This window comes from Mustela putorius, unplaced genomic scaffold (genome assembly GCF_011764305.1).
Source record: "Mustela putorius furo isolate JIRA1106 unplaced genomic scaffold, ASM1176430v1.1 tig00003988_pilon_pilon_pilon, whole genome shotgun sequence".
Taxonomy (NCBI): domain Eukaryota; kingdom Metazoa; phylum Chordata; class Mammalia; order Carnivora; family Mustelidae; genus Mustela; species Mustela putorius.
The window spans coordinates 9,821,779-9,838,412 of record NW_025422127.1 but is presented as its reverse complement, the minus strand read 5'-3'; the positions used below and the strand labels follow the sequence as shown (position 1 = coordinate 9,838,412).

The 16,634-nt window shown below is 35.8% G+C and overlaps 1 pseudogene; it reads right to left on the bottom strand.

Annotated features, from left to right (window-relative positions):
• Positions 1 to 15,544: 15,544 nt before the first annotated feature.
• On the bottom strand, positions 15,545 to 16,433 carry LOC101671589 (annotated as a pseudogene).
• Positions 16,434 to 16,634: the final 201 nt, after the last annotated feature.

Below are 16,634 nucleotides of genomic sequence, written 5' to 3'. Positions count from 1 at the left end.
GTGTTGTTACTTATTTTTGGTAAAATGAATCTTTTCTCTAATTCTCTCTAGAAAAAAAAAAGCAATAAATTAGGTGAGAACCACACTTAGTCTTCCTATTGAGTTCCAACAGTGGTATGTGGGCTCTAGCTTCATCCTTGTACAATTAATTGCCTTATATTTTGTCAGCATAGAGTTGAATGTTTTCATACACTGATTTTTTTAGGAGTGTAATGTTCTTCCCTTTTTGAAAGCAGCTGTTTGTGAAAACCAGGAACATCACATCCAGTTATTTGCTGAAAACCTCACTCTTTTATTCCATAATAAGAATTGAGTACAAAATGTACACAACACAGATTCCCCCCCCCCCATGCGTTTACTATTAAATCTTACGTCCACGAAATTTAAGATTTTACCCACAGACTTAGATTTTAGGGAAGCAAGTGGACAAGTATACCAATAAATTTACTCAAAATTATTTAGCATAGCGTGATTTTGAAACAAGCATGTTTCCAGTAAGAGAAGAAAGTTGTCAGCAAAATTTAGGACATCTAAAGATGCCTGAATGGCTTAGTCAGTTAAGCATCCAACTTGATTTTGGCTCAGGTCATGATTTCAGGGTTGTGGGATTGAGCCCTGTGTTGGGCTCTGTGCTGAGTACCGAGCCTGCTTGAGATTCTCTCTCCTCCCTCTGCCTGTCCCCACTCACACTCTCTTAAAAAAAAAAAATCCATTCAGTGGAATACCATGCAGTTGTTAAGAATAATATGGCATTTTGGGGGGGCACCTAGGTGGCTCAGTCATTAGGCAGCTGCCTTCGGCTCAGGTCATGATCGAGCCCCATAATGTGCTCCCTGTTCAGCAGGAAGCCTGCTTCTCCCTCTCCCACTCACCTTGCTTGTGCTCTTTCTATGTCAAATAAATAAAATCTTAAAAAAATATATGACACATTTTTATGTACGAACTTGTAAAAACCATGCCATTTTATAAGTGAGAAAATCAGGATACAGAACATTATAGTATGATTACATTTTACAAATGTCTGAAAATATTTGCACAGACACATCCATGCACATACTAAAAGTTCTAAAGTAATCAGTTGAACTGTACTTTATTTATAACTGATATATATTTTATTTGTATATCAAAAGTAAAAGAGTATCTTTTAAAAATAGTATGTGGCTCCCTAATTTATTTATCTCTTCAGTCACTTACTTAGGAAATATTTACTGATCATCCCATAGAGGCTAGTCTCTGAGATAAATGGTATGAATTCATAGATGAAAAAAGTGCCATAAAAAGAAAATCAACAACTACAACAGAGTGTGGCTTAGATTTGGATGGCCAGTGTAGAAGGGTACTTAAAGCGCACTGTTAAGCATCCCTTAACATCAATGGGGTCAAGAAAACTCTGTCCTCTGCTAAATCTGAAACTGCATCAATAGTAGTCAGGAAGATAAAGGAGCCTGCTTGGGATTCTCTCTCTCTTCCTCTCCCTCTCCCCCACCTCACATGCTCCTTCTCTCTCTCTCTTAGGGAAAAATATCAATAAAAAGCAAATATGTGATTGATATGTCATTAGAAGATATGTCAATACCATATGATTTCATTCATATGTGGCATTTAAGAAACAAAGCAAATAAGCAAAGTAAAAAAGAGAGTGCGAGAGCAGCAAACCAAGAAACAGACTCTTACCTACAGAAAACAAACTGATGGTTACCAGAGGGGAGGTGGTTGGGAGGATGGCTGAAACAGGTGATGGGGATGAAGGAGGGCACTCATTGTCAAGAGCACTGGATGCTCTATGGAAGTGTGGAATGACTATATTATACACTTGAAACTAATATTACAATGTATGTGAACTAACTGGAATTTAAATAAAAACTTCTAAAAAAGGAAAAAAAGTAATAGAAAGCTCAAAGAGACGTTATGTTGAACAAAAGTAAATCATTGTAATTATCCGACATTGTAATTAAAAGACAGCTTTTCTGATCAAGATAAATGACATCCATCATGTGGACTACCAAATAAAGAATTTGACTTAGATGTTAGAAAAGACTTGTTAGAGAACTAGGATGAATGGTCATTTAGGAAATGTGCCAATGGATTGCTGTGTAAATCTGAATAGAGTATTTCTTGGAGCTGGTTCTGATTCAGATTCAAACTTAGTTCTAATTCTTTGTGCATAGCTAACTCCATATATGAAATTAAAAGAACAATCTGAAATAGGCATTATGATCTTTCAGTGGAGCTCTTCTAATCTAAGTACTATTTAGACATTACAGGATGTAAATAGGAGAAAGCCATGGGTTAGCATATGGCTCCTAAGTTTTTACTGTCACATGAAAGGCAGGCATGTTGATGGCAACACCACACTTTTTCAGTTCTTTTGGTCAAAATTCTTGGGGTCATCATTGATTCCTCCTTTTCTCCCATACTGCATATCCAATTCTTTGGGAAATCCTATTTGCATCATTTTATTTTTCTAAGATTTATTTATTTATTTTAGAAAGAGAGAAAGAGAGAGAGAGCATGAGCAGGAGAGGGATAGAGGGCAGGAATCTTCAAGAAGACTCCCAGCTGAGCACAGAGGCCTTCATGGAGCTTGATCCCACAAATCTTGACATAACAACCTGAGCCAAAACCAAGAGTTGGATGTCTAACTGACAGAGACATCCAGGAGCCCCTGTTAGTATCACTTTAAAAGTAGGTATACATCTGTTAACAATCATCCTGATCATCTCATGACTATCCTGCCTTAGCCTCCTAACTCCCTTCACCTGTCCCAAGTATCTATTCTCAACTAGGTGACTAGGGTAAATCTTTTAATTCTAAGTCATATGATAACATTCATTTATTCAAAAATCCTCCAAGGGCTCCCTTTCTCACTCAGAGTAAGACCTGAACCATTTACAGTAGTCTATAGAAGGCTAACCATCTCCCACCACTGCCACCACTCTCCTTACCTCTCTGAATTGACTTTGACCCTTTCCCTACTTTTTAATCTCCTCCCATGCTGACTATGCTGCTGTCTCTCAAGCACACCAAGTGTAGTCCTGTCTTGGGCCAGTTGCACCTAGTGGCTTCCTTTGTCTACATTAAATTCCTTCACCTTCTTCAAATCTCAGCTGACCTTCTTAGTAAGTCTTTCCCCTAATAATTCAAAAAAATAATTTCTCTCATATCTCCACTGTTGTATCTATTTTTCTTTTTGTCTATAAAATTTGTACTTTCTTACAACACAATATTATTTATTTATTTGGCAATTTCTTTTTTCCTGGATATCAGTCTTTCCCCTTTCCAACAAGCCACATATGTATATATGCTCTATATGAATAGGGAATTAATTCTCTGATATATTCCAAGTACTTAATAAACCACTTATTATAATTTTTGAGTGGACTAATATGAGTCAAGTATGACTTTTTATTAATCAGTTAGTGCCAGATATTATAATTAGTATATAATTCATTACAGTCTGCTCACTTCATTGAACAACTAATGGTATTTATTAATACTAACATTTGGTTGGGAGTGACAAGAAAAGCCATGTAGCACTGCACCTTAAACCACTTTTTAGACATCATCAATTTAATTTTGAAATTAGTGACATCAATTATATCCTTTGGGACCTCCTTTCAAAAGTATTTACTAAAGAACCATTATTAGTTGAGATATTTTAGGCCCTGCACTCTTATAGGAATTGTCCTCGATGTAGTTAAATAACTATTTCATTAATGGATAGAATGTGAATTGAATGAAGAATTGTTTCCATAAAGATGGAATATTTGGAGAAAGTGAGTTGCTAATAAGAATTTTAAAAGATTAGCAAAAATCCTAAAAATCTAGGCAGCTCCTACATACAAATTACTTGAAAAAAATGTGTTCAAGCTCTGACTCTATTTAAAATAAATAAACAAATAAAATAATAAATAATATTATAAATAATAATATATAATAAATAACATATAACAATATATAATTAAATGAATAAATATAAATAAAATAATAAATAAATAAAAATTAAACTGGTAATCTTAGACAATGCTTTATAGATGTAAGATTACTCAAGAATAAGGAGGCACAACTACAGTCAGTCAGTAAAACCAACTGAAAAAAGAGTAACGTTGGCCTTATCAGAAGATTGGAGAATTAATCTATATTTACATGTTTTCAATTATATATAGTCTCTCACACAGATTTTATTTTCTCAACCACCTGAGAGTTAATACATGATGTTCATTTTCTCCTAAATAGTTCCTTAAAACAGACAAGTATTTCCTGTTTCTTTGCATTTTCTAAAAATAATGACATTCTCTTCCATAACCACAGTACAATTATGAAAATAGGGAGAAATTTACAGTGCCAAGACATTAACATGAGAACAATACTCATATTTAATCTATAAACCTTAATCATATTTTGCTAACTTCCTCAATAATATCTTCTACAGCACAAGAAAAGCCCAGATCATGTGTTGTTTTGGTCATCTGGTTAAGTAATGCCTACAGGTTTCTCCATTGTATAAATTTATGATTTTTTCCTTTTGTGCTTAAGTAGTTTATAGAAAAATACTTTGAGAATATGTAAATATTCTCTTCTCCCCACCATGCCCCTGACTACCACCTGGTCTACTATCCAGTATTATTTTATATAGTTACCATGTCTTTTTGGTCTTCTTTGATTTGAAATAGTCCAGCAAGATTTCTTTGTCTTTGAATTTATTAACAGTTTTGAAAAGTGCATGGCAGTTATTTTAGAAAAGACCTCACAGTTCAGGTTTTTCTGATATTTAATAATTAACAACCAATTATGAATACATGCTATAGTTTTTTTTAAATTTTTTTATTATTTTTTTTTTGATTTATATTTAAAGCTTTATTTTTTTTTTAATTTTTTATTTTTTATAAACATATATTTTTATCCCCAGGGGTACAGGTTACATGCTATAGTTTTTAAAGTCCAATCCATTTAATGGAGAAGCTCTTTCCAATAAAATTGTACTGTTTGTGTTTAATAATTATTTACCAGGATTTTATTATGATTATTTTGTGTTTGTGCACTAATAAAAATTCTAATAACAATGAATTTGGAGGAATCAAAGTTAGACATTTAAAAAAATTCTCCTCAGTGCATTGTATCTTGGATGAGGAATGTAAATTTTCCCCTATTCATGGGTCAACACTGATCTTTTGTTGTATTGTATTCTGGAATCAAGCAAATGTACAGATTTTCCACTATAAGAGTAGAGAATTATAACTATGGAATGAGAGAAGTTAGAATGAATCCTCGGCTGTTGGATTAGAAATGGAGAGATCCTGTATTGCCTAGAACACTGAGTGTTACATGTAAACAATGAATCTTGGAACACTACATCAAAAAATAATGATGTGGGGTGCCTGGGTGGCTCAGTTGGTTAAGCAACTGCCTTCGGCTCAGGTCACAGTCCCAGAGTCTAGGGATTGAGTCCCGCATCAGGCTCCCAGCTCCATGGGGAGTCTGCTTCTCCCTCTGACCTTCTCACCTCCCATGCTCTCTCTCACTGTCTCTCTCTCAAATAAATAAATAAAAATCTTCAAAAAAACACGAATGATGTACTGTATGGTGACTAACATAACACAATAAAAATTTCATAAAATAACAAATAGCATGGAGGACATGGGAGTTAGAGAGGATAAGGGAGTTGGGGGAAATTGGAAGGGGAGGTGAACCATGAGAGACTATGGACTCTGAAAAACAATCTGAGGGTTTTGAAGGGGCGGGGGGTGAGAGGTCCGGGTACCAGGTGGTGGGTATTATAGAGGGCACGGATTGCATGGAGCACTGGGTGTGGTGCAAAAATAATGAATACTGTTATGCTGAAAATAAAAAATAAATTTTAAAAAATCTAAAAAAGAAAAAAAAGAAATGGAAAGATCAGTATAAATTCATAGTTTTTAAGAGAAAAAAATAGGATATGGGTATAGGGGAGCATGTCTGTGTATGTGTGTTTGTGTGCATGTAAGTAGCTCTGAGTGCTTAGACAGCTTAAAAGCAGTGACATCCTAGAAGCAATAACCTCACTGAGGGTTGAGATCTTGGTCTCTAAATACCATCCTCCACAAAAAGAACCTGGGCACTTTAGGTAAATTGTTGATTCCAGCCTAGGGGAGAAAAGTCTGTAATTTTTATAAACTTCCATTTACTATTTTATCTTAATTTTTTTATCTAGATGGCAAAAATTCTTGTGAATTCAGTTTTCCTTACAATTTTTATTAGTGTAGAAATAACCAAAACAATGTAATTACATCGGATGGTTGGTGTATAATTATTAAACAAAAAATACAATTTTATAAAAAACCTTCTCTTAATGACTTAAAAAAATTTAGACTTCAAAAAATTTAAAAAGTTTAGACTTTTAAAAGTTATAGCATGTATTCATAATTAATGTTATAAGTTACTGCAATCTACAAGATTCAGCATAAATTCTTTCATAATTTTTTATAGATTGAAATACCAAGAAATCTTGTTCAGATAAATATGGAAATAGGAATAGAAAACAAAAAGTTTTGTTAATACAATACTATCTGATTTGTTGAATTTTTTGAGTTATGTACCCAAAATTATACAAGGAACTAGCATCATTTCTTATTAATGATGACTCAGCTAACCTCTCTTATTAACATCTCTTCAATTTTATTGAAATTGGGACACCTGTGTGGCTTGGTCATTAAGTGTCTGCCTTTGGCTCAGGTCATGATCCCAGGGTCCTGGGATTGAACCCCACATTGGGCTTCCTGCTGGGTGGGAAGCCTGATTCTTCCTCTCCCATTCCTTCTGCTTGTGTTTCCTTTCTCGCTGTGTCTCTCTCTGTCAAGTAAATGAATAGAATCTTCTAAAACAATTTATTGAAAGCAAAGAAATGGAAATATTCTAACTTTCAAATGTATTTGTCATCTATAAGTAGAGTAATTTTTTTTCTAAACATATATCAGTATGTCATTTTATGTTAATTGACACACTGGGGTTTATAACACTCCAGGCAAGTGCTTATCAATAAAGAGAAAAAAAAAACATATATCTTTCTTTTACAGAGAAAAGTAATTATGATAGGGGAGTTTGGAAAAGGGAAATTTTAGCCAGTTACATATGAAATTGGATCTAGACAATGATTCCCTTTATACTATCTTTGTCAGCACAACCTTTAGAAATATCACCAAAGATCCAGGTACTCAAGTCTAAAAACTACTGTACTTAAACTTATATAAGGTCTTTTTTATTTCTAACATTTTATGAAATATAAACTTCAGGAAATTTGGCATAGCACAATATTTGCCAACCTCTGGTTAACAAGTCACTTGGGTTTGTTACAGTAGCAAAAAAGTTCACATCAGTAAATGCAGTAACAGGATATTTAAATTCTGTTATGGAAAAAGTAAATTTTCTTAAACTATTTTACACTTTAAAAGGAATGGTTTGGAAGCCTTCAAGATTGGAGCAAAGGGCCTCTAATGGATTTGACCTGGCACATAGTTAACAATGATGAATTATGAATTATTTGGAGATGGTCAGAATCATTCTAGGTACTGAAAATTTTAAATTATAACCATTAGTGATTGGAAAATTTTAGCTATGGATTTGTGTAAGGATGCCATAATCAGTCTGCTCTTTTTTTCTCTTAATGTTTCTGTTTTTGTCCTGGTGATGGGAGGTGAAATACACTGAAAATTGGGAGCATGCATCACAGGGAGCACTGGGTGTTATGTACAAATAATGAATCATGGAACACTATATCAAAAACTAATGATGTATTGTATGATGACTAACATAACATAATTAAAATAAAATAAATAGCAAAGTAAGATAAATGAATAAATATTATTTATGCATTAAAAAAGAAATTTTAAAAAATGTAGATACTGGGGGTACCTGGGTGGCTCAGTGGGTTAAGCTCAGGTCATGATCTCAGGATCATGGGATTGAGTCCTGCATTCGGCTCTCTGCTCATCAGGGAGCCTAATTCCCACCCCACCCCCCACCTGCCTCCCTGCCTACTTATGATCTCTCTCTCTCTGTCAAATAAATAAATAAAATCTTTTTGAAAAAAGTAGATGCTGGCCAAAGGATTTTATTTATATAAATATTTGTCAAGATCCAAAGCTCAAGAGGTATTCATATTGGAAAGGAAAAAGTAAAACTTCTATGTAACTATTTGGAGATGACATACTACTGTATATAGAGAACACCCTCAATCACCAAAAAGCCAGTAGAACTTAAAAATGCACTCAGTAAAGTCACAGGATATGAATTAACATACAGATATGCAGAAGTAAACAAGAGTGACATATATTTGTATCTTTTATATTGAATGAACAAAAAAAATCAGCCTTATGTTATGAAGGATTATTGGGTAAGACAAGGAGTATCAACGTGAAGGAACAGTATCCTGAGAAGTTAGATATTTTGTCATCCTCAGTAGGTTTCCACATGTTGCGGCCTTTATGAACTATGAACAAACATGGAAGAGAGCATGATGGCATCAGATTATAATAGGAAGAGATGAAATGACGTTTGGTGAGAGTAGGGAGGCTTGTAGAACATTAAAAATTTTACATTGTAATTAAAATCTATATGGCAGGAAGTAAATAATATAATTGATAGCATAGAAAAATAAATTTATAAGAGGAAGCTAAATCTGAGAAACTCTAGTAGATGACTGAGGAGATGGACAAAAATGGTCTATAGAGGATGGAGTGTAGAAATACAATCTAGGAAATAGAGGTCTTTTCTAAGTATCAACCATAATAAATAGAATAAAAGAAAATATGTGTCAAATACGTGATTGGAGTAACAAATGTTTTTAAAGAGAGAAAGATAATGAAATATGTAGATTAAAATGGATCACTGTATTTTAGGAAGTAAATAATAAAAAGAGAATCACACATACTATTTCAGCAACACGTTTTAACTAGGAAGGGAAGGATAGGTAACCTATACACTAAAGGAACAGAACAACACTGACCCCAGACTTATTTTCTGAAACAGGTGACAATGGATATAGAATAATATACTGTTAAAATATTTATGACCCAATAATTCTACTCAATCAACTCATCTGTCATGTGCAATGACAGCAGAATGTTTTAGTTATTTAATGCGTTAAGAAATGTATACTCACACACAATGCCCCAAATTATTTCAGAAATAAACAACAAAAGTGACTAATTAAGAAAGATATGGGAAAGCAGAACAGGAGGAAAGCAAGGGGAGACAGAAGAATATGTGTGTCAGCAGGACTACTGGGTAAGTCCTTCTGGAATCAGCGAAACTAAGCGTGAGAGGAAATGCTGAGTTTATTACTTAGGAGAATTTGTGGTTGAATTTTTCACCTCTTGCCATGCTCTTCTTCCTTCCACAGTCCTCCTTCCCTGGCTACTGTCTCTAGGGTTAGCAAGGGAAGGAGAAAGTAAGCTTGAAGAGGAAGTAAATTTGGAAGGAATGAGGAAATGTAGTCAATGTGAGGACTATGACCTCTTCCTAAAGAGGGAAAGGAAGTAAAAGTGGGTAGCTCTGAATTACAGCAATCAAAATGAGGGTTACAATGTGTTCATAAGGGCTCCTATGATTTGGAAAGCTATGACTTTGGGTTAAAGGACTGTTAATTTTCCATGTCAGTTTTCACTCTTTAGACTATGTTGCAGAACACTATTCAACTGACCTGACTTGAACATTACTGGTCCTTACCCAGACATGGTGGGAAGAAAAGGGATTGTAGCGAGAGTTGTGCAGGATATAGAGCCAAGAGTAAGACCTTCAGGCTGTTCTAAGTTCTGAAGACATTATGGTGCTATTTCATATACATAGTTCAAAGTAAAATTTTGAACTAGAGTAAGGAAACCAGGAAAGATGCTAGATTATTCCCCAACAATTACTACTTCAATGATTTGTTCTATATTTAGAAAAATTTCCCCCGATTGCATTAATTTGATGGTACCCTTAGCACATGCTTGGTCTTTCTGTTAGGTAAGATTTTACTGAGATTGTAGTCTAAATACTTTGTGTGTGTCTCTGTGTGTGTGCGTGTTCATGTGCGTGTGTGCACCTTTATCTCTTGATTCCTATCAATGAAATTCACACATCCTTATTTAGCAAATCCCTGTTGCTTCTTACCTTTCTCCTCTGTAGGATTTCCTTGTAATTTTTTTAGGGTCTTTTTATTCTTTTATGTTCTCATTTGATGCATCCTTTCCTCTTATGTACTTCCCACAATCTCTTTCTTTCAAATAGATCAGATTCCTGTTAGTTCATAACACATTTTTTTTGATGTTTCACTTTCTTTTATTAATTTTTTATTTTTTATAAACATATATTTTTATCCCCAGGGGTACAGGTCTGTGAATCTCCAGGTTTACACACTTCACAGCACTCACCAAAGCACATACCCTCCCCAATGTCCATAATCCCACCCCCTTCTCCCCAACCCCCTCCCCCCAGCAACCCTCAGTTTGTTTTGTGAGATTAAGAGTCACTTATGATTTGTCTCCCTCCCAATTCCATCTTGTTTCATTGATTCTTCTCCTACCCACTTAAGCCCCCATGTTGCATCACCACTTCCTCATATCAGGGAGATCATATGATAGTTGTCTTTCTCTGCTTGACTTATTTCGCTAAGCATGATACGCTCTAGTTCCATCCATGTTGTAGCAAATGGCAAGATTTCATTTCTTTTGATGGCTGCATAGTATTCCATTGTGTATATATACCACATCTTCTTGATCCATTCATCAGCAATGTCCACAATAGCCAAACTATGGAAAGAACCTAGATGTCCATCAACAGATGAATGGATCATAACACATCTTGAATTAGTTTATTCAGCTTGCTTACTTCTTTCTTTACTCCTCTAGACCTACAAAAACTTGATTTACCAGAAAGTGTAACTCGTTTCCTTTCTCCTCTCTCTCTAGCCTTAGACTGTTCCATATCCATGTCTCAATGAGAGAGATGACAGTGAGTTGGCCTTATCCCATATTGATGTCCCTCCATATTATTTCTGCCTTATAGAAATGTGTTAAGGTTAAATGAGGCAATTATTATAAAGTGCTTACCACACTGACTGAGACAAATTAGATGAACATCAAAGTGTAGCTTTGGTTTGGGACACCTGAATGGCTTAGTTGATTAAGCATCTGCCTTCTGCTCAGGTCATGATCCTAGGGTCCTGAGATCAAGTGCCACATAGGGATCCTTGCTTGGTGAGGAGCCTGCTTCTCCCCCTGCCTGTCTCTCCCCCTGCTTGTGCTCCCTTTCTCTCTCTGACAAATAAGTAAATAACATCTTTTCTGGAAAAAAAAAAAAGTGTAGCTTTGGTTGTGTGCCATAAAGTGAGTTGGGAGAGACTGAGCTGAATATGAGCATTTCAGGCCACTGATTCTCATCCCAATTTTGTCTTATGCTCACTGTACACATTGGGTTTAAGGCTCTATGGCAAAATGATAAAAAAGGAAAAATGTTACTTCTCTTTTGCAACATTGATTATGAAAAAAATAGTCCAACCATTTAAAAAATTTGAATATTTTGCTTCTTCACTTTCTTCTTTATCTTGTTGCATATTTGGTGTCTAAAATATAAATTTTAGGATCATATTGTTATTGCTGTTATGATTGCTAATTTTTCTTTAGGTTTTTCAATTTCTATTTCAAGGATTATTTATTACATTCACGTAGTTTCATAACCCTAGTTAAAGCAATTCTTCAGACTTAATTCCCATGTTTAGTTGGTTTTACTACTAATAACCCCTTTAATATTTTTCCTAGATTCTTTCAACTTTTTTCTTTTTATTGTGGCAAAATATATATAACATGAGGCGTCCCATTTTAATGACTTTTTAAGGGTACAATTCAGTGCACAATTCAGTTAAGTGTCTCACAGTGTTATGTAACCATCATCTCTATTTCAAAAAACTTTTCATCATTCCAGACAGAAACTCTGCCCTATTTGAGCCATGGCTCCCAGCACCCTGCTGCCCAAGTCACTTATAACTTCCATTCTGCTTTCTATCTCTGTGAATTTGCCTAGTCTAGGTACCTCATATAAGTAAAATCATACAATATTGTTCATTTATTTTTGGCCTATTTCACTTAGCATCATCATGCTTGGAATCTTTTCTTTAAAAAAAGCAAAAGAAGGGGTGCCTGGATGGCTCAGTGGGTTAAGCCTCTGCCTTTAGCTCTGCCTTTAGCTCAAGGCTCATCCATATCACAACTTCCTTTTTGTGGCTGAATAATATTCCACTGTATCTATATACCACAGTATTTTGATATACATGTTTTTTTTTTCATTTATATCTTTTTTTAAAATTTTTTATTTTTTATAAACATATATTTTTATCCCCAGGGGTACAGGTCTGTGAATCGCCAGGTTTACACACTTCACAGCACTCACCATAGCACATACCCTCCCCAATGTCCATAACCCCACTCCCCTTCTCCCAACCCCCCTCCCCCCAGCAACCCTCAGTTTGTTTTGTGAGATTAAGAGTCACGTATGGTTTGTCTCCCTCTCAATCCCATCTTGTTTCATTGATTCTTCTCTTACCCACTTAAGCCCCCATGTTGCATCACCACTTCCTCATATCAGGGAGATCATATGATAGTTGTCTTTCTCTGCTTGACTTATTTCGCTAAGCATGATATGCTCTAGTTCCATCCATGTTGTCGCAAATTTTTTTAATTTAGCATTTGGATGGACAATGTATATCACTTGGCTTAACTTTATCTATACTTAACTTAAAGACATCATATTCTTTTATTCCTATGTCAAATTTGGATTTTCATGTGTCAGTCAAAGAGTTTGAGGTATTTCATTATTTTGTTCCCCACTAAGTACAAGTCATCTTGTTTCCACCATCTTTGGCTATAGCTTTGTTTGTACACTTATTTGAACATTTTAAAACAGATTCCGTTTTTGCATTTAAATGTGTAGAAACTGGAACATTTGATACCATTGTTAAGACATGAAGGTTTCATGAAATTATAAGGAAATACACACACTAATTATACTGAAATAATGACACTCAAGCCTCAGCTGGATATTTATTGCAATTAAACCACTTGATTCTGTGTGTGAAAGAAAACATATGATTTAAAGGGATTATTCCCCCTCTCCCAATTTTCCCTGTTCTTTCCTTGAGAATTCTCTTTAAATAATATATGAGCCTTGGAGAAGTAATCCTCTTGCAACCATGAGGGCAAGGTCAAGAATATAGCAGGAATTCAAATTAAATGTCTTCATCCTACTGAACCATTTAATAATTCTGGATTTGTCCATTTCTAGAGTTCCTATTATATGTGAAAATTAAATGTCCTGGGGCGCCTGGGTGGCTCAGTGGGTTAAAGCCTCTGCCTTCAGTTCTTCTTCTCTTCAATTTCCTGTTGGGTTTGTGGGTGTTCAGAATGGTTTGATAACTATCTAGCCGAACTCTTGCGACCTGATGTCATCTCATTCTGCTACTCCTCTGGCATCTTGGTTCCTCCACCCCTACTTAAGCAAGATTTTACAGTTGCAGACATACCTACATATATGGGTTCTGGTAAACATGGTAGTTCAACAACTTTACCCCTCTGGACCATTCTGCTTAGTAAATACACCCAGTAAGATGAATTATATGTAATGGGCCCACTGTTTTCTGGATATAAAATGTTAGTTCCTTATATATACTTTGCTTGGAATCTTTTCTTTAAAAAAAGCAAAAGAAGGGGTGCCTGGATGGCTCAGTGGGTTAAGCCTCTGCCTTTAGCTCAGGTCATGATCTCAGGTCCTGGGATCAAGCCCCACATTGGGCTCTCTGCTGGGTGGGGAGCCTGCTTCCCCCCTATATCTCTGCCTGTCTCTCTGCCTGCTTGTGATCTCTCTCTGTGTCAAATAAATAAATAAAATCTTTTAAAAAATAAAAAAAAAAATAAACACAAAAGAGAATCATTAATGAAGGTAACTTTCAAACCAGGAGAGTTGCAGACTTTGCTAGTGGTATCACACTGTTCTTCCTATATTGTTAATTCATAACTGCTTGAACAACCTTATAATGTTATCAAAAAGCAAACAATTTCTCTAAGATACTAAGTGCTGAACTCCTCAAAGCCAGTGTAGAATGAGCTGCCAGGATAATTTACCTCCTGGTTCTCTTAGTATAGGTCAGTGTTTCCATAGGGCAGAACTAACACCACTGGTGGCCCACAAGGGGACTTTGGGTGGCATACAACACAGAAATAAATAATACAGAGTCACAGGGAAAATGTCATTCCCTTTACAATTTTTTCCTTCTGATAATTCCACAGAGAGAGCCTCATTTTGTTGTTGGCTAAGATCTCTCTCACTGCAACAAAGAGCAGGCTTCTTGGGTTCAGAGCCTCAGGGGGCATTAGTATCTAGTTAGTATTTAATAACATTTTTTGTTTCATTTTGTAGTTACTCATGGTAAATTGATGCTGGTTTTCTTCTTGGAGTAGAGCTTAGTTTGTTTTTAAACTACTTTAAATTTTAAAAGGTAAATACCAAGAAATAATAGTATATTTAATACTCAAGTGATTGAAGTCTGGGGAACAATGGCTATAATCTAACAAATCACATGTCTAAAAAGTGATTTTGAGGGGTGCCTGGGAGGCTCAGTGGGTTAAAGCCTCTGCCTTAAGCTCAGGTCATGATCTCAGGGTCCTAGGATCGAGCCCTGCATTGGTCTCTCTGTTCCTCGGGGAACCAGCTTCCTCCTCTCTCTCTCTCTACCTGCCTCTCTGCTTACTTGTGATTTCTGTCAAATAAAAGAAATAAAATCTTTTTTAAAAAGCGTTTCAAAAGAAACTACAAACATGGTCTAGAAAGGAAACACATTACTTTGTTCTCAATACTTGTAATGTTCTAGAGATAAGCTCAAAAAAGTCTTCTCCTAGATCAAGTGATTTCCAGAGTTAAGATTCGAGTAAAGATATAACAGGAAAAAATAACCAATTCTACACCATCCTGGACTTCATAAACTCATGATACTATAAGAGTGCAAGTAATCTGATATTTAGCAAGTTATTTTAAACATAAACTCCATGGCATCTTTTTGTCTGGGCTATACTTATGCCTCACAAAGTCGAATCCAGGCTATAGAGTCCCCACTTGGTCCTCAGAGCATGTACCACACACGTTTTTTGATTGAACTCTTCAGAAGGACTCAGGACCACTGTCCAAGTCTCCAAATGGCTTCTGATTGTTCTTCCATGGTCATGGCCCAGGAGCGAGACTTCTCCTCCTCCTCTGAATACTTTCCAAACTGAAAAATAGAAAAACATGAAACAAAAATTTTAAAATATCTATAGTTCATGTTCATGGATAGGTAAACTTTCAAGACTAATGTGAGGAGCTTGCCTAGCAGGAACTGCACACTCCCAGGCATGACATGCTGATTTAAAATTAAAAGGATAATTGGAGAGAAAGAAAGCAGAGCTTCTCGATTATGGAGAGCGGTTTCTTCATCACAGTGGCAGTTAGGATATGCTCCCTCCTTTTTCCCCGGATGCCAGGGCAGTGTGTCTGAAGGATGGAGTCAGACATCGTAATTAGGAGCCTTGTTCTGGGCTTGCCTTAGTCAGATCTGCAGTGTGGAACAAACGCTCCCACAGTCACATGAAAGAAAAGCTGCCACAGGTTGAGCAATTCATAGAGATACATGTTGCACAGACAGATTAAACCAAAAGTCAAAAAAGATTTGACATTCGGCCAGCCAGGGTAATAGGCAAGTAAATAACACTGGGAAAGACAGGCTGCTGCTCCAAGGAAAAAAAATGCAATGATGTAATTAAAATCTTCACCATCACTCCGCAAAAGACTTTTCTATGGCATGAAAACCTCAAATTAAATTCAGAGCTGCATATAAGACTGAGGATAAATGCCACAGTCTCTGACAGAGCCACTGGTTCCAGTCACAGGTGAGCAGAAGAAACCTTACCAGCACCTTTAGAGTCAAAAGAAAATGCAGATGTGACTCCATGGGCCAACGCCAGTTCACACACAGAATTTGATAAGGGGGCCTCAGCTTGATTTCCATCTGCATGTCTGATAGATTTATCTCTGTTGAAAGAGAACCAGGATGATTATATTGCTGCTTGGTCCTCTGAATGAAGTTATCAAGCTCAATGAAACAGTATGGTCTGACAGCAGGGTTTGTCTTCATCATGTTATAAGTAGTAGTGAACTCCTTCTGAAGCTCATCCAGGATAGAGAAGACCAGAGCATTTGGGTAATTTTCAGGGCACAACATCATGTAACTCATTCCCAGGGAGCTAATAAAATGAATATTATAATGTCCAGTTTTCAGGGTACATCCATTAGGAAGCTGAGCAAGTTTCTTTGAAAGTGTTTTAAAATGTTTTCTGCACTCCTGCAGAAAGTGGCAGCCCATCACGAATGACTGACGCAGATCAAATTATACACATTCCAACCAGTGAGGAGACCTGTTCAGCCAGGACCCACTGCTCCAAGAGATGTGAGCCGCAGTCTATTTGTACCTGTTTAAATTGTTTTCATCCAAGTTTTATGGTTCTGGGTGTACATGTCTTTCACCAACTTTGTTAAGTTTATTCCTAAGCATTTTGTTCTTTTTGATGTTAATGTAAATTGGATTTTTAAATTTCTTT